This window comes from Cygnus olor, chromosome 2, assembly GCF_009769625.2.
Source record: "Cygnus olor isolate bCygOlo1 chromosome 2, bCygOlo1.pri.v2, whole genome shotgun sequence".
NCBI classification, from domain to species: domain Eukaryota; kingdom Metazoa; phylum Chordata; class Aves; order Anseriformes; family Anatidae; genus Cygnus; species Cygnus olor.
Window position 1 is genome coordinate 24,168,965 of NC_049170.1, and position 27,233 is coordinate 24,196,197.

General features: G+C 38.2%; 1 protein-coding gene and 1 long non-coding RNA gene across 9 annotated transcripts in view; both read left to right on the forward strand.

The window, feature by feature from the left end:
- The window catches only part of CDK14 (cyclin dependent kinase 14), a 327,735-nt gene that overhangs the window by 14,328 nt on the left and 286,174 nt on the right, over window positions 1–27,233 (forward strand). Inside the window, exon 3 of one of the 8 annotated variants that reach the window (XM_040545761.1) lies at window positions 24,883–24,943. The exons of the other annotated variants lie outside the window; for them this stretch is intronic. The gene's annotated coding sequence lies outside the window, so the exon portion shown is untranslated. The remainder of the gene's footprint in view (window positions 1–24,882; window positions 24,944–27,233) is intronic. 8 annotated transcript variants of the gene reach the window in all.
- LOC121064380 lies at window positions 7,607–9,016 on the forward strand. The gene is made up of 2 exons (XR_005816481.1): window positions 7,607–8,440; window positions 8,781–9,016. It is a non-coding gene; the product is annotated as an uncharacterized LOC121064380 (long non-coding RNA).

Consider the following 27,233-nt stretch of genomic DNA (forward strand, 5'->3'; position numbering starts at 1 on the left):
GTAGTCTGAGCTGCAAGACAAGAAATAATTCTGTGTCCTTCTTGATGGTTCTCTTTCCTACCTTCCTTGTACTTAGACTTTATTGTTTTTTTATTATTTCTTCAAGCCACAGTACTAGCATACGTATGACTATATTTAAATATTGTTCCCTTGAAAGAATCTAAATGAAAATAAATGGTTTCTGTCCATGTTTTTTCTTTCCTAAGAAATTCTGTGTGTACGATGCCTCATCTGATGTGTTACAGTGTCATCGATAACTGCGTATTTGCAGAATCCCATCCACAGTAATGAAGGTTCTGAGTCAATTGACATCTCTTGCTTATTTACATGGAAGAAAGAAGAAAGGGAGAATGCAGGTTATACTTGTTTATTTAAGCAAAATGTATTTTATGTGCATGACGCAATGTCATTTTGATGATGATATTAAGGCCTAAAGAAATTGTCATTGCCCTACACCTCTTTCTCTATTTATTCTGGTGTTTGTTTATCTCTTTCCTCTTCCAGCAAAGCTTTGTACTTCAGTGCCAGCTGCTAGTACTTCTTTTGCTCTTTCCAGGTACAGCAGTTTTCAAACTTAAGTTTTGTGATTCAAATGCGAGTACTATAGGTTATTTAAATGTGAAATACTGGTAGTGATTTAATAACCACAACTGAGAGTGAACACTGCTGAAAACTTAGTGATAAAATATGGTGGCAAGACCACTGACAGGGCCTTGTAAAGGTCATTATCGATAATTCTGATTAAGAACTGGAATTGGGTTCTCCTGAGCTGGTTACTTAATCTGAATTAAGTTTCCCTGTAGGATCCAGATGTTCATCTTTTTCAGTCTTGAGGAACAGAAGCAAAGTTACTAGCTTTAGAAGCTGTTCATTGCTGTGCAAGCCCAGAAAAACCAGTGACTTACATAGATATTTTTTTTTTTTTCTTGCTGACATGCTCTGTAGGGCTTTTCTTTGTATGTGAACTTCTGAGTCTGATAACACACCATGCAAGATGATGTACTTCCATACATACATGCTTGAGGAATTTTCCTGTTTCCGTTGGAGTAAAATGAAATTCTTGTTACTGGTGGATTTTTAATTGTGCAGAATCGTGGTCAGTACTATTTTACTTTAATGGGTTCTTTGTCTTCCTTTTCCTTTGTTGGAACTGTTTCACTGGATTTGTGGCCATGCTGATCCTGAAACCATACCTGAGGCTGGCTTCATGCTGTTCTTGAACTTGTTTTCTGACTACAGTTTTGAAAATTTAACAGTCTCGGGAAATTTGTTTGAGGTCACTTGCTGTTATTAGTTAGGTCAGAGATGCCCTTCAGCTTTGAAATCTGGAAGGCTTTCTGTTATCCTAAGGATGTTGCAAGAAGCAGTGTTGAGACTAGGACATGTATTTTGGTTCATACTATTTTCTTAAGCTAATACCCTCTCAGCAAAAGCATTTTTCCTCACTGTTTTGTTAGGCAGTTAGAGAGGACAGTTAGAAGAAAAATTTATTGAAGCTGATGTAGTGTTTAGTCAGTATCCCCTTGTTTTTAATCTCCATCTCTTTATTACCATAGAGTGATTTTTCCTGACAGAGAAACAAGATTTTTCACATTATTTTTGATAACTTCTTTTGTCAGAAGACTAGTTCCCTTCCCCCTAACATGGGGCTGGTGTGTTAAACCACTTCTGTATCATTTGGAATTAATAGTTGTCTTCTTGTAACAGTTTCTGGCTTCATTTTACTTTCATTCACCCAGTACTGTGACCAAAACTGCATTATAGTCCAAAGACGGTGTCCGTAGCTCTTGGTTAAGTCTTAAGGCATATGTATGCTTATTTTATTTTATTTTATTTTATTTTATTTTATTTTATTTTATTTTTCCCCTCTGTTTTGTGCCTGATTTTGTTTACGGCTTAGTCTCAGCATGTAATTATCAGTATTCACCATTTATCTTTCTTCTTTTTTGTCTTGTTCTTAGACTGGAACGGTTTCCTTGTCCGCGGTGACAGGGCTGCTGCTGAAGTGCTTGCCAGTTGTAGAGGCAGCTGCAGGCAGCACGGGAGTGCAGCCAGAGGTGGGACCACGCGTCCCAAACACAGCAGGCAGGGAGAGCAGGGGAGCACCTGTGGGCTGCCTGCGGCCGTGGGGCAGTAGCAGAAGTGATGGTGGCGCCTCTTTACTGACTTTCCTTCACTGCTTTGCTGATGCCAATTACTGATGCAGTTTTACAGTTACAATAGCAGTCTATACTTGCTCAAAAAAAAAAAAAAAAGTATAGCTTATCCATACAAAGAATGATGCCACTTTGATTCATCAAATTAATTATCATTCTGAGTTTCTTTAAATATGCAAAATGTCTCATGATTGCAGGTTTGCTCTTTCTGGAGGAAAAAAAAAAGGTCTCTGTCTATGTATATATTTAAAAAGAAATTACCAGTTAGAAACAGGATGTTACAAACTTCTCATGCTGACCTTGGAGATGCACAGAATTCCAGAAACCAGAGAAGAACATCTGGAGAAATACTCGAGAGGCTTTATTTATTTATTTATTAGTGCAACATGGCTCAGTTAAATGGGATGCATCTGGCCATTGTCAAGTTGTGATAGACGCTCAGAGAAGATGAAGGGATACGCTCAATTTGCTTGCTCTTTAAAAGGTATACTGTAACACTTCAGACTTTTTCTGTTCAACTCAGTAAGAAAATGATATTTTTGTCTTTGAAACCAAAGTTTGAAGTAAGCAAGCAGTTACAAATTAGACTAAGTACGTGTATTTCTTATATCTCCAGAACAGTTATTTTCAGTGGTGTGGAGAGAATACTTAATCATACATTATATTTGGACATAAGACAATGTTCGAGCTCATACTTTGAACCCAAAGTGATGATATTTAGCAAAATACTGTATCAAAAGTAAAAATCTAAGTTACTGTTAAGCAAAATGGTTCTCGTATATTTGAACACTCTTGCCAGGGAAGCTCTTTTTCTAAACGTTGTTTTCTGCATTAATATCAAAAACGTTCTAATTGAGATACTGGTAGGTTTAGTGTAAGCACTGATTATTTCATTCTTCCAGAAGTGTGGTAGAAATAGCATGGATTTTTACAGTTGAAATGATGTTTCATTTTGGTGTCACCAGTCAAGCTTCAGGCAGGACACCTATTTGAATCTATGCCTGTAGAACCTGGCAGAGCTCATGAGTATGTTTAATACTCACTGATAAGTTGGTGAGTCCAAGAAGGGATTTCAAGAGGCTGCTAGGGTTCAGTAATGATGTAAGACTTTGGAGCAGATGTTCTGCTGTGAGTGAGTCCTCATTGTGGAAAATTGTGTGAATCCTGTTTATTTTATTGTCAAAGTTTGGAAGAATGCCATGACTATCTTCCTTGCTCAGTTTCTATCTCTTGTGAAAAATGCAGAGAAGAGGCCTCTTGGAGGGGAAGGCAAAAATTTGATTTTTTCTTTTGCCAAAGAACGTAAACAGAATTAGAGTTATTTAGGGGGAAACTATTAATTATACTCAGAGTGTGCTTCTTAGTTTTCTTCAAAACTTAAAATATGAATAGCAAATCAGTGATACAGGCAGGAATTAGATTGAACTTCAGTGAGTTGCAACCCCCCTGTTTAACCCCAGGACAACACCACTTGCACTCGTGGTCTATTGGTGTATCAGTAATGCCATGAACCGCTCCTAGGGACAGTTACATTGCCAATAAATCCTGCGGGCATCCATTACAGCCTTTAACTGGGTACGAGATGAAATCCAGATCAGGGAAAAGAGGTGACTCTGTCTCTAAGACCAGTCAACACTGTTTCCTAAAAATGATTACGTTGGGTACCAACCAGGTAGAGAGCAGCTTTGCAGAAAAAGCGCTGGGGGTCCTGTTGGACACCAAGTTGAATATGAGCCATCAACGTGCCTTTGCTGTGAAGGTGCCTAATGGTATCCTAGGCTGCATCAGTATGACAGTTGCCAGCAGATCAAGGGAGGTGACCCTTCCCCTTTATTCATCCCTAGTGAGGCCACACCTGGAATGCTGGGTCCATTTCTGGGCTCTCCAGTACGTGGGCATGTATGTACTGGAGAGAGTCCAGCAAAGGGACACAAAGATGGTTGAGGGAGTGGAGCATTTCTCCAATAAGGAAAGGATGAGTGAGCTGGAACTGCTTAGCATGGAGAAGACAAAGCTCAGGGAGGATCTTATCAATGCGTATAAATACCTGAAGGAAGGGTACAAAGAAAATGGAGCCAGACTCTTTTTGGTGGTGCCCAGTGACAGGGCAAGAGACAGTGGGCACAGACTGAAACACAGGGGGTTCTGTCTGAACATCAGGAAACATCTTATTGTGAGGGTGACAGAGCACTGGCACAAGTTGCCCAGAGATGTCTTGGAGTCTCCATCCGTGGAGCAGAAGGAGATTGGAAGGCACTCCAGAGGTCCCTTCCAACCCCAACCATTCTGTGATTCATGCACTTTATTGCAGGCTTCTTTTTGCAATCTGTTTGAAGCTTTTTGCATCACTTGTGTCAAAAACAATTGACTTTTAGTTATGTTGTATATAAACACTAATGATATTTTAAATGTTTTTGTGAGGAGAGGTGATCTGCTTCAGATGTAATTCCATACGGTGCATTGCAAGTTTTTGTGGTTCAAGTTCTATAAAGAATGTCAGAGGTACTGTTTCACAGCTCTTGTTTATGAAAGCTTAAAAGAAATCCAGATGTGAAGATTCCGTAAAAGCATTTGTAGTGAAAAGCTTTTCTTTAGAAGCTCATTCCTATCCATCGCTCATCTGCCTAAGACATCTCTGGAAAAATCCCATTTCTTTCCCTCCCCAAGCCTCTAACACTTGATACTCTCGAGTAAACAACACAGTGCTTTGTCAAATGAGGGGAATTCTACACCATGTCTTGATTTTTCTCTTTTTAAAGGACACTTTTAAAACTGGGGGAGGGACAGTGCTAAAGGAAAGCAAACAACTTTCTTTATGTCTTGATCAGTAGTGGTTTTAGGCAGTATGGAGGAGAGGGGAGATACTGATATTAGGATATGGTTTTTCCTTTGTAAACCTAAGGGAAGGGGGAATATCCCATTACGTTTATTACTTACTGCATGTGTTTGTTTTCCGTAGTTTTCTAATTTAGTTGCTCTTCAGACATGTTTCATCCTCTTCACAAATGCACATAGTGTGGAGTTATAAGAAATGAGTCTGGGCTGGTTGAAACCTCTAAATTCTTGATCTAAAATGTGGTCATTATGTGCTTCCTGTGGTGAATGTCTCTGTTTATAGGCTTAATCCTGAAATGTTTCTGGTGTTGGAACTGGCATTAGTATTAAGAAATATCGTATGGAAAAAAGAGTCATGGAACCAGAATGTGACCAGAATTTCTCATTTTCCTCTTATGGACTGTCAGAAGGACTCCTGGTTGTCATTCTTGGTTTTAATGCATGAAGGCCTTACCCCTGGTTTATAGGAAGGAGTCTGAGAGCTGGTGATGATAATGGGGTTGTATTCCTAATGGGAAGGGTAACGTTGTACCTATAACTTTGTTGTTGTTGTTTATGCATAAAGCTGCCATCAACAAAACACAGCTGAATGACTTGTATTTCTGAATGCGTGGCATACCTGTATTTCAGTTTTCTGTCTGAGATGGGCATGTGATCACGTACGTAAGTTAAGGCGTAAACTGCTTCATATTAACTTTCTTTCATTTGTCTGGAATTGCCCCTTTACATGCTCTTATTGTGGAGTACCTGCCATTCTGTAATAGCAGGAGAGCTTACATCCTGCTAAGTTGTTCATGAAGCTCTGTCTTGATCAGCAAACTTCTTCAACAGAAGAGTTCAAAAGATTGTGCTCATTATGCTAAAAAATAAAAATAAAATAAAAATGGCACCCCTAGGCTCCTGCATGATCAAACTTGGGGACGTTTTAAAACCGGGCCATAATTAATTGTACAGTAAAACAGAATTATTAATTAATGTTTTTAAGAGAATAGACTAAATTATGTTCACCCTCTCTGTACAGTTTTGGAAAAAAGAAATATGCATTAATAAACAACATGACTGTAATTAATTAATGATCCCCTGGAGAGGGTTTGCTCCCAGAGTAGCTAATTACTGTGTAAAATACTAAAAAATTAATCCCAAAGCACATCATGAAAAATCAGCCATGGGTTAGTGAATTGTGGTGATTGAAACAGATTGCTTTCTGTCTTAATGGCTAAAGTTAACAACTGAGACAAATGATGAAATGCAAAACAAAACTCCAGTGTTTAGGTGCATTTTGACATTTCTAATTAATGAGCTTTTAGCTGTGCCGCTAAAAATAGCATAAAGATCTTAGTAGAATTAGTGTGAGCTATAAACCTATCTCTTTTTTTATTACCTGTGGAAGATCTAGACAGGTCCTAAACGTTAGAGTCCTCAACTTCATCATTCCCTACTTCTTTGTTATCTGTCTTCAATATTCTTCTGGGTCTATTAGTTTTCTCCTATTTCAGATAGAATTCAAGTGTTTTTTTTTTTTTTTTTTTAATTGTTCACAAAAATAAATTTCAGAAGCTTACTATCCTATTAACATAAATGATGACATAAATTTAGGTACCTTTTAATGAGCAGTTCATTGTGTGTTTCTCAGTTGGCAACTGAGGTAGATTTTGCAACTGGCTTCCTAAATTCTTAGTAAATTTTTGCGAAGAATGAAATTCAGTCTGCTTTGTGCCTCAAGAGCTTCAGTGATTTCCAGGGAAATACATGAATATATCAAAAACTTGAACAGTTGTAGAATCAAGGCCTTGATTTGTGAAATGGTACTTAGTAAGAAAAACAGGCACAAGGTAGTATTTTTCTTTTTTGTTGAAAACAATGGTTATTGCTCAGATAAATTTTAGCAGCATTGATTGATTGCTGACAAGAGGCGTAGAAGTGATTAACATGACAATGTACAAATCATGCCATAAATATTTTTGTCCCTTGCAACTGCAGCAGGCATATAAACTCAACTTTCAGGTATTTTGTAATGTGCTTTTTGAAGGAAAAGCTTTCTTTTTCCTTTGGAGAGACAATTAAAATTGTTTCATACTTAAGTTTTCCTTGTGAAGTCTCTATAATTCTACTTCAGCCTACCTGGTGCATCTTTTGTACAGTTTAAGCGAAGCTTTGATGCATTCGTAGATACCTCCCCTTCTTCCTTTCCTTCCTCACTCCTAAATCTTATTATGTGGCTTTACTATGAAAATGAACTGTTCCCTAGGCTTCTTTTCAGAAAATGAGTTTTCTCACTCTGCAGTCTGTTTATAAGTCTATATATGTTACATACATATATCACTCTCTCTCTCTGTAGACTAATAAATAAACTGCAGTGAGAAATGTATAATAAACTATATACATTATATAATTTATATTTTGTATGTTATATAATATATAACATACTATAAAATAAACAGTTATAAATAAGTATGTTTAAGAGGTAACTAAGGATATCAGAAATATAGTGTGACTTTCAGTCTTTATAGGTAATGATTTAGAAACACTGGTCTCAAATATAAGTGAAAATTGGTCATTGGTTCTAAGCCTATTCAAACTATTTTTTTTTTTTTCTGGGGATGAATGCATGTACAAAATAAATTAATTGCTGTCTGTAAAATGATGTATTCAAACTACAGATTTCCATGTTTGGCAGGTTGGGTCTTGACTTGGGCATTTCATCCTGCCTTTATCTGTTATACATATTCTGTATAAACTTTACCATCTGCATGCTTGATGTAAATCACTTCCCTCATGTTGACTGGAAGGATTTGGGAGGGGAAGCTAGCAGTTACATTGCTGGTGTATTCTCAGCTTTTATAGATAGGAGGCATGCTGCCCAGCTCCTTCTCTGTTTCCACCTTGATGCTCTGAAGGAGTTGGGGAGGTGACAGCAGAAGGAGTTATATGTGGTTTTCCTTTGCATACCTATAGAGAAGGGGTCACCATTTTATTCTTTGCTCTCGCTGTCTAAGGTACTTTGTTGAGGTGCCTTTGGGAGTTTCTTGGAAAGGCTTGGCTGGAGCTGGAGAAAGTAAGAACAGTTACGGGGATACGGAACAGCTGTGTTGTAAGGAGAAACTGAGTAGATTGGGATCATTACGTCTGGAAAAGACCACCAAGGCTGAATATGACAGATATGCAAAATTATGAATGATGTAGATGAGGTGATTAAAAATAAATTGAAAAGACGAAAGTTTTCTGTGGAGAGCTTAATTGAATTGATCTCATCACCTCGTGTTGCTGTTCCTGACTTCCCACAGTAAAGGTGCTCCGGGGCCTGTTCTGGAGGTAAAAGCCTTTGCAGGCCCTTGGTGTGTGTGGGATTTTTCCCAAGATTTGAGAGAGCAAAGCATGTCTGGGCAGCCAAGCAGATGTTGGAGGAGGGGACAAATGAAAACCATCTGGAGGTGACTCTCACTGGAAGGGTATGTGCTCCCTCAACAGAAACCACAGAGCTTATCTATTGACTGTCAGAGAAAGCAGACTGGGCAGAGCAGTTTGATCCAGTATTGGCTTTCTTACCTTTGGTTTTTACTGCACAGAGCTAGGGACGTTTTGAAAATCGCAATGGTCTGGTAATGTTTCTTGGGGCTAATATTGTTAAACAATACTACTACTTCTGGCAAAACTCCAGGTGTAGTCATAGCTTTGCATCGGTTAATCTTTTGCAGTTCATGATTTATCTTTATCAGATGCCTGGCATAAGTGAAGAGAACTTTTTTTCTTCTTTTTTTTTTTTTTCCCCTGAAATGAGTTGTCTCCTAGAAGTCTACCTAATCTGTAGAGCTGCTGGCAAATCTGATGCAGTATAACCTGGAGCCAAGAAAGAAGAATGAAGAGAAGAACAGTGAAGAAAAGTGGGAGCATAGTGAAGGCATCTGCATGTTTTCAAGGGAGAGGAAGATGTCTTATCACTTAAATAAGATTCAAAATGTGACTTTATTCTCTCCAAGTTTTGTGAACTTCACAGGAAACACTACTTAACATAATAAAACGTTTACCATTAGACTTTTCTCTGCTTTCTTAATAATTCTTAAGACTTCAAAATAAGTTATATCTAAACTGTTTTCCTCCAGCTCCTGTTAACATCTAGTGTTTTATTTCCATTCTTGGTAGGTATAGTTTTACCGTATGGCTTGTATTCCTGTGCATTATTTTCAAATGGGACCACAGGGACTTGCTTTAATTTGTTTGTATTCTGTTTCCTTCAAGCTTGGATATCTCTGTAGGCATTTTTCTTGTGTGCATGTATACATGCATATGTCTTTTTTTTTTTTTTTTTTCTTAACATCAGATTAAGAGTTGTGAGTAAAGATTCCTTTGCGGTATAAGCATATAACCTAACTCTTTAAGCTGGGAAATAAACACTTTATCTGTCCTTCAAAGTACTGAGATTTCTGATGCTTTTTTCGTTCATAATGGGACCAAAACCCTCATTTCTCCTTTTCTCAAAGAAGATTCAGCCCACTGTAGAAAAGCTGATCATGTTTCAGCCTGCATATCTTACAGCCCAGCTGAGTTTGGTGATCAGCAGATAATTTTCTGTCTTGGGAGGCAGATCTATCTCTGATTTTGGTCCTGAAAAATCTTTTCTATAAGACAGCTTATCTGAAACAATTTTTTTAGGGGGGAGCTGTTTTTTTTCTTTTTTTTTCTTTTTTTTTCTTTTTTTTTTCTTTTTTTTTCCTTTTTTTGGGGGACCAGCCTAGTTTTCTGTAATGTTCAGTTTATTTGAGACTTAACTGTGCTTCATATTTAACAAAGATCATATATGTTTTGACCTCTTTCTTACAGTCATGCTTGTCATCTGTATTTCAAAATTGTTTATCTTATGTTCAAGTATCTTGCTTGTAGCTCTTATAGTAATACATTACAGATTGTTGTATATGTCAAACAATTTAGTTTTTGTACTATATATGACTACTTCTGTGGAGTCACTTTCATTTCCCATTCTCTTCATGTTGGTGCTTATGCTTCAGAGTACTACTTGTCTCAAATTAGCGTTTTTTTTTTTTCCTAAAGGAACTATTAGTTCTTTATTTTTGCTCTGTCGTGTTGGAGTTCTTGCAGTGTTGGTGCTGTTTGCACGGCTGTTGTTAGGGGTCTGTTAGCTGTGCCATTACTATTCAGGATTTGCATGAGCTCATAAGTATGCAATAAAATAGCTTTGTATAGGAAAGTGGCATACAAAAATTTAGACTGAAAGACAATCAGACAATTTATGCTGGAAGGGACCTCAGAAGAGGTGAGAGAGAAGGTCTTGATGCTGTGCAAGCTGTGCTAAAACACTGGTGTGTTATCAACACTTGGTCACAGATAAGAAAAAGATAAACTCTATCTCAGCCAGACCCAGTGCACCTTAGATTGTTTTCCAGGTGACACTGTAACAAACAGCAACACCTACAGCAGTGCTTAAATGCTTTGGAAGGGCATTAACCCAGGTGACACAGGACTCTAAGGCTGGAGCTCCTGCTCTAAGGACACTGCTTTAAACATGATTTCCCAGAAAGAGTTGGCTACCAGGTTTTATGAAGGAAACTTTTGTTTTGTCCATTAAATTTAAATGAGTCATGATACCACATAGTGCTAACTGACTGGTGACACCTGAGAACTTCTGCTAATAACTGCTTTACTTAATATCTTTTATATTAAATTTAAAAGGAAAAGTATGTTACATTAATAATTTCATGGCAGACGTGCATATGCATTTTTATAAACTGATCACACTACTTCTATAGTGAGTGTTGTGGTGTGCCTTGAAGCTGTTGGACATTCTCTTTGTCCACCTTTCTTTGTTGGCATGAGTGCTATGTGGTGACTTACTCTAAAGCTTTGGGGAGTTCCTTGCTGGAAGGGGCAGGCCTGGAGTTCTGGACAAAAGGTCTCAGACCTCTGAGAAAGTGAGGAAACAGCATTCTAGTTCCCTTTATTTGTCTAGCAAGGCCACATTGTCAAGGACTCTGTAGCTGTTTACAGATCAAAAGAGAAACAGTTGACCCATTCATGCCTTTTAGCATAATGGTATCTCGTATCTCTACTCTCGTATCTCCCTGTTTTCCCAGTAGCTTTTAATGTACTGAATGGCTTGTATTCAGGAGAAAATAATTAGGGAACGTCAAGTCTTACACACAGTTATTGATAAAGAGACTGTGGTAAAGGGAAAAATGAAAATATACTCTGACAAATGTCTGTCAAAGACGTAGAAGAAAGCAAGAAGGGTGACTGGAAGTGAGTATACGTCTTCTTTTATCAGTGCAAATGTTGGGGTGTGGGGGATGGAGGGAGAACTCCATCCATTTTTAACTGGAATGGAAAAGTCATTGTTACTGGTATCTAAGGAGGTGCGCTCCTCAGCTGGGCAGGCTTTTGATACTGTCATTTTCCCAGGCATGGGGATGAGAATTTGCAACCAAGGATGTGGCTGCTATGTTTTCTTGTTTAAAGTCAGAGAGGCCTATTAAGGGGTGGCTAGAATTGGAGAATATTCATAGTTCTCTGGATGAACTTCTTCTGGCTATACAGTTTAAATAGAAAGTATTTCCAGAGTGCGTTCTTCATTTGCGTTATTCCTGTTCATGTGGTAAGTAAAGATTACTGCCTCCACTTCTGATAATGAACTGAAATACAGGAAGATGGAATAACTTAAACTGAAAATCCATAGCTGAGGATTGAACTTGGATTTGGTATAGTCTACTGAGATATCATCTGTTTCTTTAAATAAGTCTTGCAGATGGAGTGAACCAGAGTTTTATTATCGCTTAGGTAAAAAGGGGAAAAACAGAGGATTTTAGGAATGGTTCTGTGCATGTGCACAAGTGCACTGAAGAAAAAAAAATCTTGGAAAGTGATTAAGCACTTCAGAAATGTCACATGTTCAAGGAATGGAGATTCTGACATGAAGCTCTAAATGTGGTATAATCGCATCAGCACTCATACTGCTAGGATGAATGACTCCTTGAATTGTTTTAACTTTGTCTGGGAGTCTTGTCATTTGAGATCTCCAGCAGACAAGAGACAAACTTCTATTCAGTGCACTAGAAAGAAGAGCAGGAATTCATGCTTTATATAGCATCTTAGCTCACATGCATTTTAACATTTACTATCAAAATAATAGTGAAAGAAAAAACAACTCCTATTAATTAATGAGAAAGAAACATTGACTGTATTTGACCAACCTTTGCCCAGAAAGGAATTTAAACAAATTTTAAAACATGCACCAATAATCAGAAATCCATGTGCTATACATGCAGGTGAACCATTGTAGCAATTGTACGTGATACTTAAAAGGGAATGAGTGCGAGATGTATGTTCTGAGAGACTGCACATCCTAAATCTTCATCTGCAGTGCTTATTTTCCTAGATTTGTTGACATCTTTGCTCAGTAATTTATTTGGTACTGCACAGAATGAGTTCATGTCAGGGGTACATAAGGATACTGAGGGAAGAAAAGACATCTTGGCTTGTAGAAATTAAATTGGAAAGAAAGTGGAGCTTTCTAATAGGGCAGTAAAGGCTGACTTGCCTTTGACAATCAAAATAAAAGTTGAGAAAGGCTCATATGTTAGTGATTTCCAGGTTCCTAAGAAGGGCAGTTTCAGTGTCCAGTCACATAGAAAAAGTTCTTCCTAGACAAATTATTTGAAAAGTTTATCAGTTTTCAAAATGTGATGGAAGGGAGTTAAATAACTTATTACAGGTAAGTCAGTGTATAAATATAGGCTGTAAATGACACCAGTTTAATCATCAATGCTGTCTGTTTTCTTTAGCAGATAAATAGGGTAATTTTGTCAAGATAACTAACAAGTGCTTTAATTAACATTTTTGGTGAGATTCAGGCCACAGAGAGTAACGATGTGTCACTTCACCATTCTGATTTCCTGCCAGTTGTGGCACTGAGAGCTTGTCTCTGGTAGAGTTACTGAGGGAAGGCAGTGAATTTGGACTTCTGAACTCTTTCTAGCTGGAAGTGCTTCATGCAGAAGGGTATAATTTTCTGTTTTACTCCCACGACTAGCTTCTGTACGTGGAAAACAAGAAATGTGTAGGAAAAGAACTAAACTGTTTATAAAATGGGGATTTTTAAAGCAGTACTTAAAATTCCTCTTGAAATACTTTGCCATTTCTTTTCACTTATGTTTCAGGTAGTAGTCTTACAGGAAAGCACCCCTGGCTTAATGTTTTTGTAAATCTGTTATGAATTTTTTTTTCTGGTTTTGTGTTGAGGTTGTCGCTGTCTTTTCAAGCTCTCATTGTTCAGCAAAATGCATGACTTATTTTGTCCAGCAGTTCCCATGCAGTAATGTCTCTCTGGTTTTGATTTTGTTTTGTTCCTCAGTCAAAGGACAAAAGTAATTCCATACTTTTGCCATATTTTAAAAATACAAGATGAAAGCAAAACTTGCTAAGGTACTGTGGAGCATATACCAATTAAATGGATGTATATTCTGCTTGTTGTTTTGTTGCTCTCTTCCCCTTTAAGCACAAATACCCATTTTTTAAAAATTAGGAAGGCAGATTGGAGCACTTCTCCATCACGGGGAGGTATGCAGAATATGGTGGGTATATATGTTTGAGGACTGGGGTAGAAGCTTGCTGCGTGGACATGGGAGTCCAAAGGTGTTTGTTTCTTTTTCTTCCTTCCCTGGGTCTTCTTCTGGGGAGCATTAGCCATTTGAAGACACCTATACATGCTCAGGAAGTAAACATTTGCCTAAGTAGTTCTGCAAACCGTACAAATAAACTAGACTCTGTAGAAGGACATCAGACGAGATTTATGACTGGGGGTACTTACTGTCACTTCCTTCAGATTTGTAGCACTAGCATGATCCCTCTAGGATGTATGAGTGCTTCATTTCTCTAAGAGTGTGTGTGTGTGTAGACTGTTTTGTGGTACTAAGCAATAGCACATGGGAAAGAGGAAGAGCAAGACACTACCGTTTATTTCTTCCATCAGTGAGCAATGCTTTAAGGCATTAGGCAGATTATCTTGTAGATGTGCTCAGCACATTGGGGAACAAATAGGAAAAAGGCTTCTTTTCAGCACAGAAGGCAGAGAGGAGACGGAAAGGGGTAATTAGAAAAGGCGGCTGGCATGGTGGCATTGCCAGAGTGAAGGATCAGTGGAGAATGAGGAGGAACATGTGGAAAGACTTGGAAGCTGAAGCAGTAGTTGGGAATGTGTAGGGAGGCTTTTAATAGCGCATCTGTGTGGGTTTTTTCTTTCTGAATATCATACATGGAGATGTCCGTGAGGAAAAATATCCCCTAACCTTTTGTAGTTTACACGTGAACTGAGGCAGCTGGTGGGAGGGATGCCAGAGGTTGCAGCTTTGCTGTTTAAAACAATTTCCTCTGAAGTGTTGCAAGAAATGAGCATAATGGAGCTGGTAGTGCTTTGTGGCAAGAAGTCACCCTGGAAAAGGTGATCTGATTCTGTTATGAGCCTTGTAAAAGTCATTGATACATCAAATCACTGCTGCCTTTGGAGCCTAAGGAAAACTATTGAGGATATGTCATTAAAGAAGATGGAACCAAACAGATATGGGTAAGATTCTACATTTTGTTGCATTTTCTTCTGGTGCAGGGAAATGGTGCTGAGGTGTACTAAGACAGCATGTGTTGGTTGAAGCAGAGGTGAACCTGATTGGTAACCCTCGACAAATGGCCCTGTGCTGGATCTGCATCAACCCATAGCACCTGCGGGGCTGGGGCTGGGAAATGTGTGGGTTTGATTGATTAACTAATAAAGCAGTGTCAGCAGCTGGGTATTAAGCACCTGATAGGAAAGCGTTACGAATGTACACAGCTGCAAACCAGTGCCTGATCTAAGCAGAGTAGATGTGAATGGGACATACTCCAAATGAGATTAAGGGAAGCATCCCTTTTTCTAATAACTGGCCGGATGAGTCATATGCAGAGGTATTTGGTACAGTTTCGGTTAGAGCTGCAAAATTTAAGTCCCTCTAAGGTAACTGTTTTGGGGAATCTAAACGTCAGTGTGGAAATGTGTCCCAGGCCATGTGTGTGTGTGTGCCTCTGCAGCCTAAAAGTAATGCAATGCTGGCTATGCAATATCAGCTGATGTCACAGCTTCATAAGCATTCAACTACCTATAAGTCCAGACAATTCTTTGTTCTTATATTTATATTTCATTGCCACAGTATTCATACAGTGTTAGAAGGCACTTTCTCCTGTTGACAAGTCAGTAATAACAAGCAGCTAAATAAAGGACTTCGGTGGCTGAAGAGCCAGAGCCTTCCAAACAGAAGCCCTGCCTTTGAACCTGGACAACAAATGCCGTGTATATGCCAAATATATGCTGTTTGTGCTTTTCTTCTCAGATGTGGTAACTTAAAATTTCATCATGTGAAGGACTGTATTTATTTTACTCATGTTACTAATCTGTGTAATTTCACAGCAAGTAGGGACATAAACTTCACTAAGATTCAGATGATAAAAAACATTTCTGGCTGAGGTCCCGCCTTTCATTCTAACAATACTGAAAGTAAGAAGTGGCAGCAGGAAACACAGGAGTGCATTTGGCTGGGATTACAAGAGCTGCTATTTTTTTGTTGATTATTGCATTATAACCTAAGGTGGTGGTGCAAGTGTGAGACATGGTTTACATTTCTTCAATTTGTATCCTTTGGTGCTTGTCTGATGTGTATTTAGTAGGATTTCTTTTTGTTTGTTCATTTGTACTGGAACCTAGGATAAAAACTAGGCCTTAAAATAGCCATGTGCCTTTTACCTGGGGCTGCCGGTACCACATCCTGCCAAGGCTGCAGTAGGCGAGTGTCCCATCTGTGACAGGCAGGGCAGCAAAGAAGCCAGCTGTGTTTTTCAAGTCTCCAGACAAATGAGAAAACTCCTGGTTTTTATGTATCCTCACAGGCTTTCTTTTGGTGCCACCTGCAATCCGTTCAGAGGATTCCCCCAAACTGTGGTGTATGGATTTCTCACTACTCATTTGATTTTTTTGGTAATTTTATACTTATTAAAATACCTTTAATCTGAAATGTTTGTTTGAATGGATCTGTAGAGCTTCCTCCCAGCTGCTTGTATCAAATGATTAGGGAAGAGGATTGAAAAAAGCCCATAGCACTGTCAATTTCAACACAGAGGTGTTTTTAAGCTGACTCTTTATACTTTTGGGCAAATAATTTGGTTGCCTTAGAGAAATATTTCTTCTTGCAAAAGTCATCCAATAGTGAGGTGGGAGATCAAAATGTATTTACAGCTGATAAATATTGATATTGATTATTCTTAGATGTGATGGATCAGATTTTTTTTTTTTTTTATGGTGATGTTAAATTTGAGGATATGATTTCTTATCGAAAGTTGCAATCAAAATTTGTCTCATTTTTTAATTGTCTCAGACATTTCTGCCAGATTTGTGCCTAGCAGATATAATAGGTATATCTTTGGTTTTTATTCTTCAGTGTGTTATATGTTTGTGGCTATTTAGATAGCAAATCTAAAATCTCACTAGGTGAGAATTAATATATATATGTATGCACACAGTAAAGCTTATTATGGAATAGTCACAATACGCATGAATACCTAAGCTACCACCACTGGCACAGAAAGTTAAACAAATAAATAAATAAATGCCATGCACTAGTATAGAAGCCAGGTTATCATTGTTTAAGAGGTAGTTATAGAAATGTGCAGCCTTCCATGTTCTGCTCAAATGAATTCATTAATTTTGGGGAGCACACTGTACAGCCTCTAAGAAGAAGTTCTGAGTAAATGATTCTGTTGCGTATTCTTAAAAAGAGAAAGTGGGTTTTTGCAATGATAAGAATAAAGAAGGAATACACATTCTTAATTTGAAGTTGGTAATTTTGAGAGTATAGGAAAGGCAAAGGTTACAAGTGCAAAAGAGGCCTAAGCTGTAGCTTATTTAAAATGTGTACTCAGAGCAAAGCAGTAAATAATATATTAAAAATGTGTTTTGTATGGCATAATGAAATGCTTTATTTTTTTTCAATAGGGAAGAGGGTGTACAAGAATGCAAGTAAAAGGAGTGGAAGTAGATATGAAAATTAGGATGCTTTAATTGGCTTTATGTTTATAAGTAGAGGAAACTACTTTATCAGCAGGAAAGTAATAAATGGTGAAAGAATGAAGCAGCCTGGAAAGCTTCTGATGTAAGGGCATTTTGTGGAAATATTGTTTATGCAGTGAATAGGTTCCTGTTTGTGTAAGTTCAGGCTCTTGTTGTTTGCTTAATTGCGTGCCCCCTAGTACTTGTTCTGAAATCAGACTTTAAAATAACTACAGTAGCATAGATCAACAACAACAGTACCCCAGGGCAAAACTCACTGCAAGCTATGAAGAATGTGAAACCTGAGAGCTGTGAGCTTGGGTCACTGCCATTCGAAGAAAAAAAACCAACAGTAATGCCTGAAAGCTTTGGACACAGTTTCTTGGAGGTGCAGAATTTCTTGACCATGGGTTTGTCGGTCTTGCAGGGAGTCCTTAGGAGGAGTCATTCAGGTCTGGCTTTGACATCTAGTGTCAAACTGCCTGAACACATCTGTACCACGTTTGGGTAATGGGTTATGAGAGTGTGAAATGTATTAACTACCAGCACACATCTAATGCCACAGTTAGATAATACCGAAACCCCTCTAGTCTTCATACCTCTGTATTTTTTTTCTTTCCTGTGCTGATAGATGAGGCTGAAACATATCAGATTAGTATGTCTAAAGGTTATCATGTGTCATGCATTCTTTGAGGAAATTATTTCGCCAAACCAGTTTACAACTTCTAGCCCTAGAAGACAGATTTTTAGCTGTTGCATCCAATGTCAGTAACTGTGATATTTTTTTTCCTTTGTGCAAGAGTGTTTGATGTGTTTGCTGCTTTACTGCAGCATCCTTTCTAGTATATAAATCTCTTTAAAAATAACTGTGTAAGAGAGGAGAAGAAATAGTTCCCTTTCCTGGGAGTAACTTTTTGGGAGGGACATATACATTTAAAAAATATATCAAGTCTCCAATTTAATGAATTAGTATGTTTAAAAAAACATTAGTATAGAAGACAGATACGATGGTGTCTGTATTTGTTGTCAGTAAAGGTTAATCAAATGAATTGGGATGGTATTTGATGTAAACCAGCTATTGTGAGGAGTTGGTGATTTGTCATTCAATGCATTATTGTAGGGTGGTAAAATAGATCTTGCAGTAGACATTTTTTCTTTGCTATGAAATTATTTTTCTTGTTGACATAATAGAGCCCTGAAACTAGGTGTCATACGTGTATTTGTCTGACTAAGTTAAATGTGAGTTAAAGCTTACACTGTGACTGAAAAAGCTGGAAAACTTAGTTGTGTCCGGTGCACATTGATTTAATTTGTTGAGTATGTCCTTTTGACGTTTGAAAGTCTGATATGCAGTTGGGTATATTGTACTGCGGGAACTATTTTTAAAACCAAAAGAATAAGCAATGGGAATGTCTTGTTGAAAATGAATTCTTTAGTTAGAACTTTATAAAGTAGTTGCAGTCTCTTGGGCAGTTCTTTCTTTGTGCTTTTATCCCCTTGGATTTCAAATGTTGTCGTGGCAGTAATTTGTGGGCAAAAGGGCTATTTTGTTTCCGTATTTTTTTTGTACATTGTGTTCTTGAGCGTTCAAGTTTCCATCCAAGTGTCCATCTATAAAACACAGCATGGATTAAAGCATTTGACAACCTATTAAATTAAGCTGTTTTTGGCAGGATTAGTCAAATGGCATTTGATGCTCCATTTTTGCTTTTAATTATACAGCTGAGAAACTGACCAGGAGCTATGTTTCAGCAGAGCTTGAGAAGGATAAGGTGTAAAGCTGTGGGCTATGCAAAATTCATAGTAGTCTGGCATTCTCGGCTCACAAACTTAGCCTGAATTTTGCACAGAACACATAGACAATCTTTCTCACTTCTGTTAGTGGTCGGTTTAATGGTCAGTATTCCCTTTTTTGAAAAAGCTCAGATGAAATTTGTGTCAAATTTTGTGTTCCCCCCCTCCCTTCATGTTATGTTACATTAGGTATTTAAAGTATTGAACTTAACAAAGACATTTAGGTAATAAAAATAAAGTAAATAAATCAGAAGAAAATTTGCTTTCTCTCCATGTGGATAAAGGATGTGTAACTCTTAATCTGATTTCAAACAAATTGAAGAAGGAGTGATGAAATAACTTTCACTTGAATAAACTGTGACTTATGCAAAGTTCAGTGACTTCAAGCTGGAGGTTATTAAAATGGGGGCAAGTAAACGAGTTCTTTTTGAGTTTTCTTTCTGTTATTGAACTCTGTGGCTCCTGCTACAAAATATGGAGGCCATCGTTGCTTTACCTCTAAGAAAACTGCTGCTTCTGTTAACTGTTGTCCAAAGAGAATATTATTTGGTTTTACAAATTGTCTTAAAATCTTCACTTGCATTTTTAAAGGTGCTCTTTTCTGTGTTTAGTACCAGCAAGAGACTCATGGAAAGTACTCCTCTCTGTCTACATTCAATATAGGAGAATCAACTTCAGCAAATAATATTTGAAGACCATTTTACATGATTCATGAGACCGGAAGAGGTAGATCAGTAGTGAGCAAACTTTTTCCTACAAAATATTTTTACAAATATGGTTCGAGTGGATGTGGAATACAACATTCTCAGCTCCCATATAGGGGGATGAGGATGACTGCCTACACAGTAATTCTGAGAACCAATTGTGTCATGATCATCACCCTCGTATCCCTGTTATGAATATTTAAATGGATAGCTTTTCTACCAGATCACTCTTAAAACCTGAAATTATTGCAGCTGGATAAAGGGTTTTCAAAATTGTAAAGCACAGTGGGACCATTCAATTATTCTTTTTTCCTCCAAGGTTTATTGGAAAACGTAATGGTACCCTATTCCTACTGTTACCCTATTGTGCCCTATTATTACCCTGCAATAGTAGGGGACAACAGTTAGACTCTACAGATTTTGGTACAAATAGGAAAAATGGAAAAGTTTAACTTTCCCTATGGCCACTCTGGATACTGAAGTGATGCTGTGAAGTTGGGATTAGTGAGGATGGGAGGGCCTCTACAGTCTTGAGGCAGGCCCCCTGTTCAACTGTTTGGGCATGGCTTTTTGACTCCTACTCTAATGAGAAATCTCCTTCCGTCCCTCTCTCATTTTTGGTACAAAATATTTTAATGTGGCAAAATGTAGTATACTTGGAACTGTCAGTAATTATTTTTGCAAGGATATTTTAGGAGTACACTGAACCTAAAGGCTTTTGAAAAAGTCTTATTTTCGATGCTTTAAAATGTCAGTTTCAAACCAGTCAGTTTCATTCATTAAGTTTCTTCAATTGACTAAGTATGCAAAATAAATTCAGCAGTATACTGGATAAAGAAAGAAATTTTAGATGAAGAAAATGGAAGTGTGAAAAACTGTCTTGGTTACTATGACCGTGTTGCATAATTGTGCAGCAGTTCTTCATAATATCTTCTGGTGTAAATTAATTATCCCATGTAAAATATACCTTTTAACACAAGATTTGCCAATATATATTCAGCTGTTTTTTTTTCCAGATTTGCCAAAATAATGCAGCATTCTTTCTCTGTCACCAGGAATTGTGTCTATTGCATAATGAAATGGGAGTGGGTTGAGATCTTAGCTCCAAGCATTTTTTAAATCATATTAGGTAACTGCAGGATTCATTATTTAATACAGCATATTTTTATATATATATATATATATATATATATATATATATATAAATTAGAAGTGACTGAACTAATACGTTTTTTGTGCATCTCCTTGTTCTGTTTGTCTCCCCTTCCTTTCATCACCATACAAATCCTAATTCTCTCACTTCCTTTCAAAATGCCCTTTGTTTTCCCCTCTCTCTTTGCACATCTGGTTGTCCTGTTCTTCCCCCTCCCCCCCTCCAGCCTGATAGTCTCATTTTTAAAGCTTTGTTCCACAAAGTACATAATTAAGCAGTAAGACACGACAGGTCATGAATATTGTTGTATTAATTGAGGAGGGGGGAGAGGGAAACTGAAGGGAAACTACAGAGAAACAATACCAGCTGGCACTCAGTGTGGATATAATTTGCAATTCATTTAGGATAAAGCTTGTCCATGGGGTGGAATTTTCATTTAAAATGTCCATGCAGCAACTGGATGCTACCATCTCTCAGACAGAAGGCTTTTATTTGCAAGGGGGAAGTGTTATTGCTGTAGCTCCTACGTGTCGGACCTGCAACACTCCTACTCCTAGCCTATTGTGACCAGAGGGGCTCTACAGCCAAAAACCTATTAACCACTAAACAGAGATAGATGGTTTCCTCTGAAGGAAGGAATATTGCAGTGCAAGTGACATTCTTCTGCTGAAAAGTAGGTGTTCATAATATCATTCTGTTGTTAGTCAAAGTGACTGCAACATCTGTCTGGGTGGTAGTAATTGTAACAGCCATTTCCACTTGAAAATGAGCAAAGAAAACACTAATGAGTGCTGGGTGAGGGCCTGCCAGTGTGACGTCTCTACTGCCTGTTAGTCAAAATGACATACAGCAGGACTGCAGCTTTAGGGAGGAGGAGAGAGGGCATATGTAAACTCTCTTTTGGCAACAGAGCAAGTTGGTGGCAGTCATGGTGTCCTGGTAATTTATGCACAGAAGAAACTCCTGTAGCGACTTTTGTGCAAATGGGTTGTGTCAGACTGAGAACTTTAAAACAAAAATTTTGAATTAATCTCAACCTTTGTCTATTTCATGGACATGCTCTGTTTTGTATTTCAAATACAATACTGAACTGAAGCAAAGCTGTAGAACGTACCCATGGATATTTGAAGCAAGAAGGCGTTGGTATGTAAATATCATTGGCTATGAAACATGTAGTTTAACTTTGTCCTGCACGTGTTCATAATAATCCATTGCTGTCATTGTATGTAATAGTAAAAAATGTAAAGTACCAGAGATGCACTTCACGGCAGCTCGTAAACTAGTGAATATTTTGTCTGCTGTCTCAGGTTTCCATTCCGCTCAACTGGTTGTTAGCTCCCAAAAAACGTCCTAGTGCTGCTCTTGAGTGATGCAAGAAATGCTGAGAAGTTTTTCAAGAAATAACTGATTTGGGTCACGGCAGTTTGCTTCCTCCTCTTCTGTATATTTGTAAGTCTGAAGTAAAACTTGAAAAATTGTGGTGGTTTTACCCTGCTGGGCAGCTAAACTCCACCACATCCTCTCTCTCAATCCCCCTCCTCAGAAGAAGAGGGGAAGAAGAAAGTATGCTGGAAAGAAAAAAAATAGAAGGCTCATAGGTTGAGTTAAAGACAATTTAAATAAAGGGAAAAGGAAGAGTGCAAAAAAACCAACCAACCAACCAACCAAAGGCTGCACAGAAACACAGAGAGAGAAGGAAAACTATTATTCTCAACTTCCCGTCAATGAGCGATGTTCAGCCACATCCTGGGAAGCAGGGCCTCAATATGCATAGTGGTTGTTTGGGAGAACAGACATCTTCCTAACAAGAGCTTCCCCTTTCCCACCTTTTATTGCTGAGTGTAACACCATAGGGTATGGAATATCCCTTTGGTTGGTTTAGGTCAGCTGTCCTTCCCACCTCTTGCCCACCTGGGGCCTACTGGCTTTGGGGGTTTGGAGGGAGTCCTGATGCTATGCCAATATTGTTCAGCAATAGACAAAACACTGGTGAGACACCAACACTGTTCTAGCTGCTCTAGTGCAGAGCACAGCACTGTATGGGCTGCTGCTGGGAAAGTTAGCTTCATCCCAGGCAGACCCAGTACAAACATGCAGGTGATTTTGGTGGTTTTTGTAGACTCATAGCATATCCTGAGTTGGAGGGGACCCACAAAAATTGTTGAGCCTGACTCCAGGCTATGAAGTGGCAATAAAATATTCAGCACTAAGAATTAATCCTAAATGTAATTTGATTACCTGGATGCTGTGCAATGTCTATCTATACATAAATTTTACATCACATATGAGATTAATGTGTTTGTATATGATCAGCAAAGCTCTGGATGCTAACTGTTAACTGCTAAGCAGTTGTTGGTTTTTTTTTTTTTTTAAGAAGAAGTTATGATATTGTATCCTCAGAACCATAGTAGGAACAAAATTCTTGTGGGCAGTCATACTGTTCAGAAGAAATTCCAGATAAAACATTCCAGCTTCTTCTTAGTAATTATCTTGGGCCAGAATAGGAAGTGGGACCCACTGGGATTTCATGCCTTTTTCTAGACACTTGAAAAGATAACCTTGTTCTAATTTTATATTTAAAATGAATATAGTCCTGTTAGCTCCATATTCCTCCGGTTGGCAACTCTGCTTCAAGTAGTGATTTTGACCTTCCAGAATTACCTACATTATACTGATTTATTTTTTCATCATTCTCACAGTGAGAGTAATACTTTGGTTCTTTTTTACTAGTGGTGCTTGTGAGTACTAGCTTGTGTGCTGTCAGGTGCGTGTGCATGCAGTTGATGTGTTGGTTGCTGTTCCCTGTGAGCGGGGTGTCAGTTATTTCTCAAGTTTGTAGAGGCTAATGATTGTCATGTGTGGGCAACGCCTGCTGATGTTGCTGAGAACTGAACATGAATATCTGTGGGCAGAATGTGGATCTGCCTTGAAAACTGTTGAAGTTAATTTGTTAATTTATTCATTCTGTATTATAGTAGAACAGCTTTGAGAAGCTTGTTTTGGTCTCTTGAGAGAAATTCCCTCATAAAGATAAATGAATATATAATGAAAACTCATTGAATCATCTTTTCAGTTAGAACAAAAAAAAAAAGGAACTGAACTTTAGTCATTCCTTTTATCATATTCTCCTTAAAATTTTAAAATATAACAAATGAAGAGGGGAAACAAACATTTTTCTCTTAACTTTTTGGTGTTTCTTCTAAGTTCTGTGACTGCTGCTTTAAAAAGTCTCTTAATTCTATATTTGCATCCAAACTGAGCTAGACTTTTCTGAATCAGGTTACTCTTCCCCCTTCCTTGCCTACCCCCAAAAGCTTAATGATGCCCATAACATCATCAAGGGAATGGAAAATATGGGTTGGGACTGAAATTTTCATAGAGGAGAGAGGGATGATGAACTGTTCGCCTGGTTTTGTGCCTTTTGGTGCCCACGATGGTTGCAGAGACATGTATAAAGTGCACTGAGGCACCGCGAGGCTGTTGCTGAAACTGTTCTGTTTCTTGTCAGAGCAGTTGCAGTTTACCTCTTAAGACTATTTTTTACCACATTTATCCAGTGAGCTTTGTGGTCTGGTTGTCAAGCCAATGTGTTACAGGCATAAAGGGTGACCTGGAAAAAATACACATTCCATACCTTCATTTCCTCACCTGTCTAAGGGAGAGTGTACCTGGCAACTTGAGACTTCATGACTCTATTATTGCAGTGGAATTGAAAGTCCAATTATTACATGTTTGTCCGTCAACTTCTGGCAACTTTCCTCCTTTCCTTCCAGCACTCAGCTGTGCAGTAGCAGACGCCGATTTGATTCCTGTCATTTTTCCTGTGTTTTGGCTCACCTGTTCTGTATGTGGATAGGAGTTCAATAACTCTGCTTTATTCTCCCTTTATAGTTTTAAAAGTGATATAGTAGGCTTCAGGCTTTTCAGCTTTTCCATTATAATGGAGTATAAAAATGTCTTTTTGCTTTAGTACGTTTTTGTCTTTCATCAGGAAGATTCCTGTCCAGATTTCCCCACTGGGAGGAATGGATATCTTGCCCTAGTCTGACTCTAGGGGAAGAAAAAACCCAACATTCTTACTTTCCTTTTGTTGTTTCTTCCTTATTGCTATAGTTTCTTAAGTTTGTTATATGATGGTGTTTTTTTTTTTTTCTTTTTTCTTTCCAGGTGATGATGACAATGGAAGCTCTTTCTGCCTAGCTGCCTCTTGTGATTCATTTAGTTCAAGGTTCCACCTCATGATTTTCATGTGGCTAATGTTTTTTGTATATGTTTTTTATTTATTGCAGAATAGGGGAATATCTCTGATGTGAGAGGATGACTTTCATAGAAATCATAAAATCAGGAAACCCAAACCCCAGTTATTTATGCTTAGTTCAGCAGCAGAATGCATTCATTGTACAGGTTGCCCTGAAAGTCAGAGCTGGTAGTGAAATGGCTAGAGCTCATATCTTCTATCTCAGCATCCTTTAGTGCCTGAAATACTTTGGTAAGCAGTGAAAAAACAGTAGTAAATGATGAAATGTTGGTAAGACTGCAAAACCTACGGACAACTCTGGCAAATTTGACTGGATTGGGATGGCTATGGAAGGATAATGCTTAAAAATAGTGGTAAATGTTTAAACATTTGAAGATGGATAGAATCATAAAGGCTGATGTAAATGCTACAAATAGAGAGAATTCTTCCCTCTCTAGACAATCTGAGTGAAAACCAAGGTTTTTACAGAGTACTGGCGGAATCATAGAACAATTAAGGTTGGAAAAGACCTCCAAGATCATCTGGTACAACCGTCCCCTTACCAACAATATTACACACTAAACCATGTCCCCAGGCACCACTTACAACATTTCCTTGAACACCCCCAGGGATGGTGACTCCACCACCTCCCTGGGCAACCCGTTCCAATGCCTGACTGCTCTTTCTGAGAAGAAATGTCTCCTCATTTCCAACCCGAACCTCCCCTAGTGCAACTTGAGGTCATTCCCTCTAGTCCTATCACTAGTTATCTTTGAGAAGAGTCTGACCCCCAGCTCCCCACAGCTTCCTTTCAGGTAGCTGTAGAGAGCAATAAGGTCTCCCCTGAGCCTCCTCTTCTCCAGACTAAACAACCCTAGAAGTAGCAGTGCAGTGTTAACCCCAAGTTAACAAAGGATTGCTGCATGGGGGGATTGGATCTTTGGTTCCCTGGGTGTCTCCTTCCCAGGCTGCCAAAGCTACCTCCTACATGATGCACTGTGATGGAAAAATACTTGGGAATGCCAGGTACAGGTTGTGGTCTGTGACCGAAAACGTAATCTGTATGTGAAATCCCGCCCATGGAGAAATTGGTGGGGAAGTAGAGCAAAAGGAGCATAATGTTGTTCTGTCTAAATAGAAATAATTTTGGCATGAGGATTAGAAAGGCTTTAATGTTCTTTAGAGATCCTTTTTTCTTGCTGAAAAGTCAGTTTCTTTTTCATAAAAATAGAGCAATTTAGAAAAACCTTCTGCAACCAGTTTTCATTAAAAAAAAGAATTTGACTGGAATTGATTTGCTTTTTTGTCTATTTGGGAGGGGTGAGCACAGGGACGTCAGTTGAGGTTGGTTGTGGTATGTGTTTCTCCCTCACCCCCAATCACCAAGGAAGAGTAAGTAGTGAAGTTCTGCAGTTTTCTAAAGATATTGTAGAATATTCACCATTTTAAAACAGTTTAAAATCTGTCTAAGATGAACAGTTTTCAGAAATTGTTTTAATTTAGGCAGCTCTTCCATGGGAATGTCTGTTTAGTCCTACATTCTAAGACGTTTAAGGACCAATGTGGATGCTTTTCAAGAAACGGAAAAAACTGAAGGCCCTGCAAGTCTCCCAGCTGTAAAGTATTCCCAATGCACCTAACTTCACAGTAATGTACTGGGGAGAAATTTATTGCTGATCTCAGCTGGTTATAAGTCTGTGCCCTGGAGCATGACGCTTGAGGTTCTTGCAATTTTTAGTCTAGTTACAGAGGCTATTAATCATTATGTTCAATCCCTTCTTGAATATTGCTAAGCTCTCTGCTCAATATGTTCTGAGTTATTGAACCTCACAGGTCAATTACACAATGTTTATAAAGCTAATTCTGTATTTTGACCAGGAGTGAAAACATAACTCTCAGTGGGATCAGGTATTGCTTTTAAGTCAACTGTTGTTCTAACTTTACATAGGGGAGGGCAAGAAAAACAAAACAAAACAAAAATCCTTACTGCGAAGATATTCAGACTTCACAGAGAAAGAAAGAAAGCTAAATGCAGATAAGCTCTTGAAATTTCTGGAATCTTATCTTTGATTCTGTCCAGGTTTCTCAGTGGTAATTATTGAGTTAATGTTAACTCTTAACAGATTATTGACCTTCCCTGTTGCAGTGTGTGATTTACTCCAGTGGATGGACGTCTGCTACTGCTGCGGTGCTGGGATTTGATTCCCTCCATCTGGAGTACAGTGATGCTCGGAATATTTAGATAGTGTGAAATTTCAGTCCTCACTCCCCAAAAGGCATG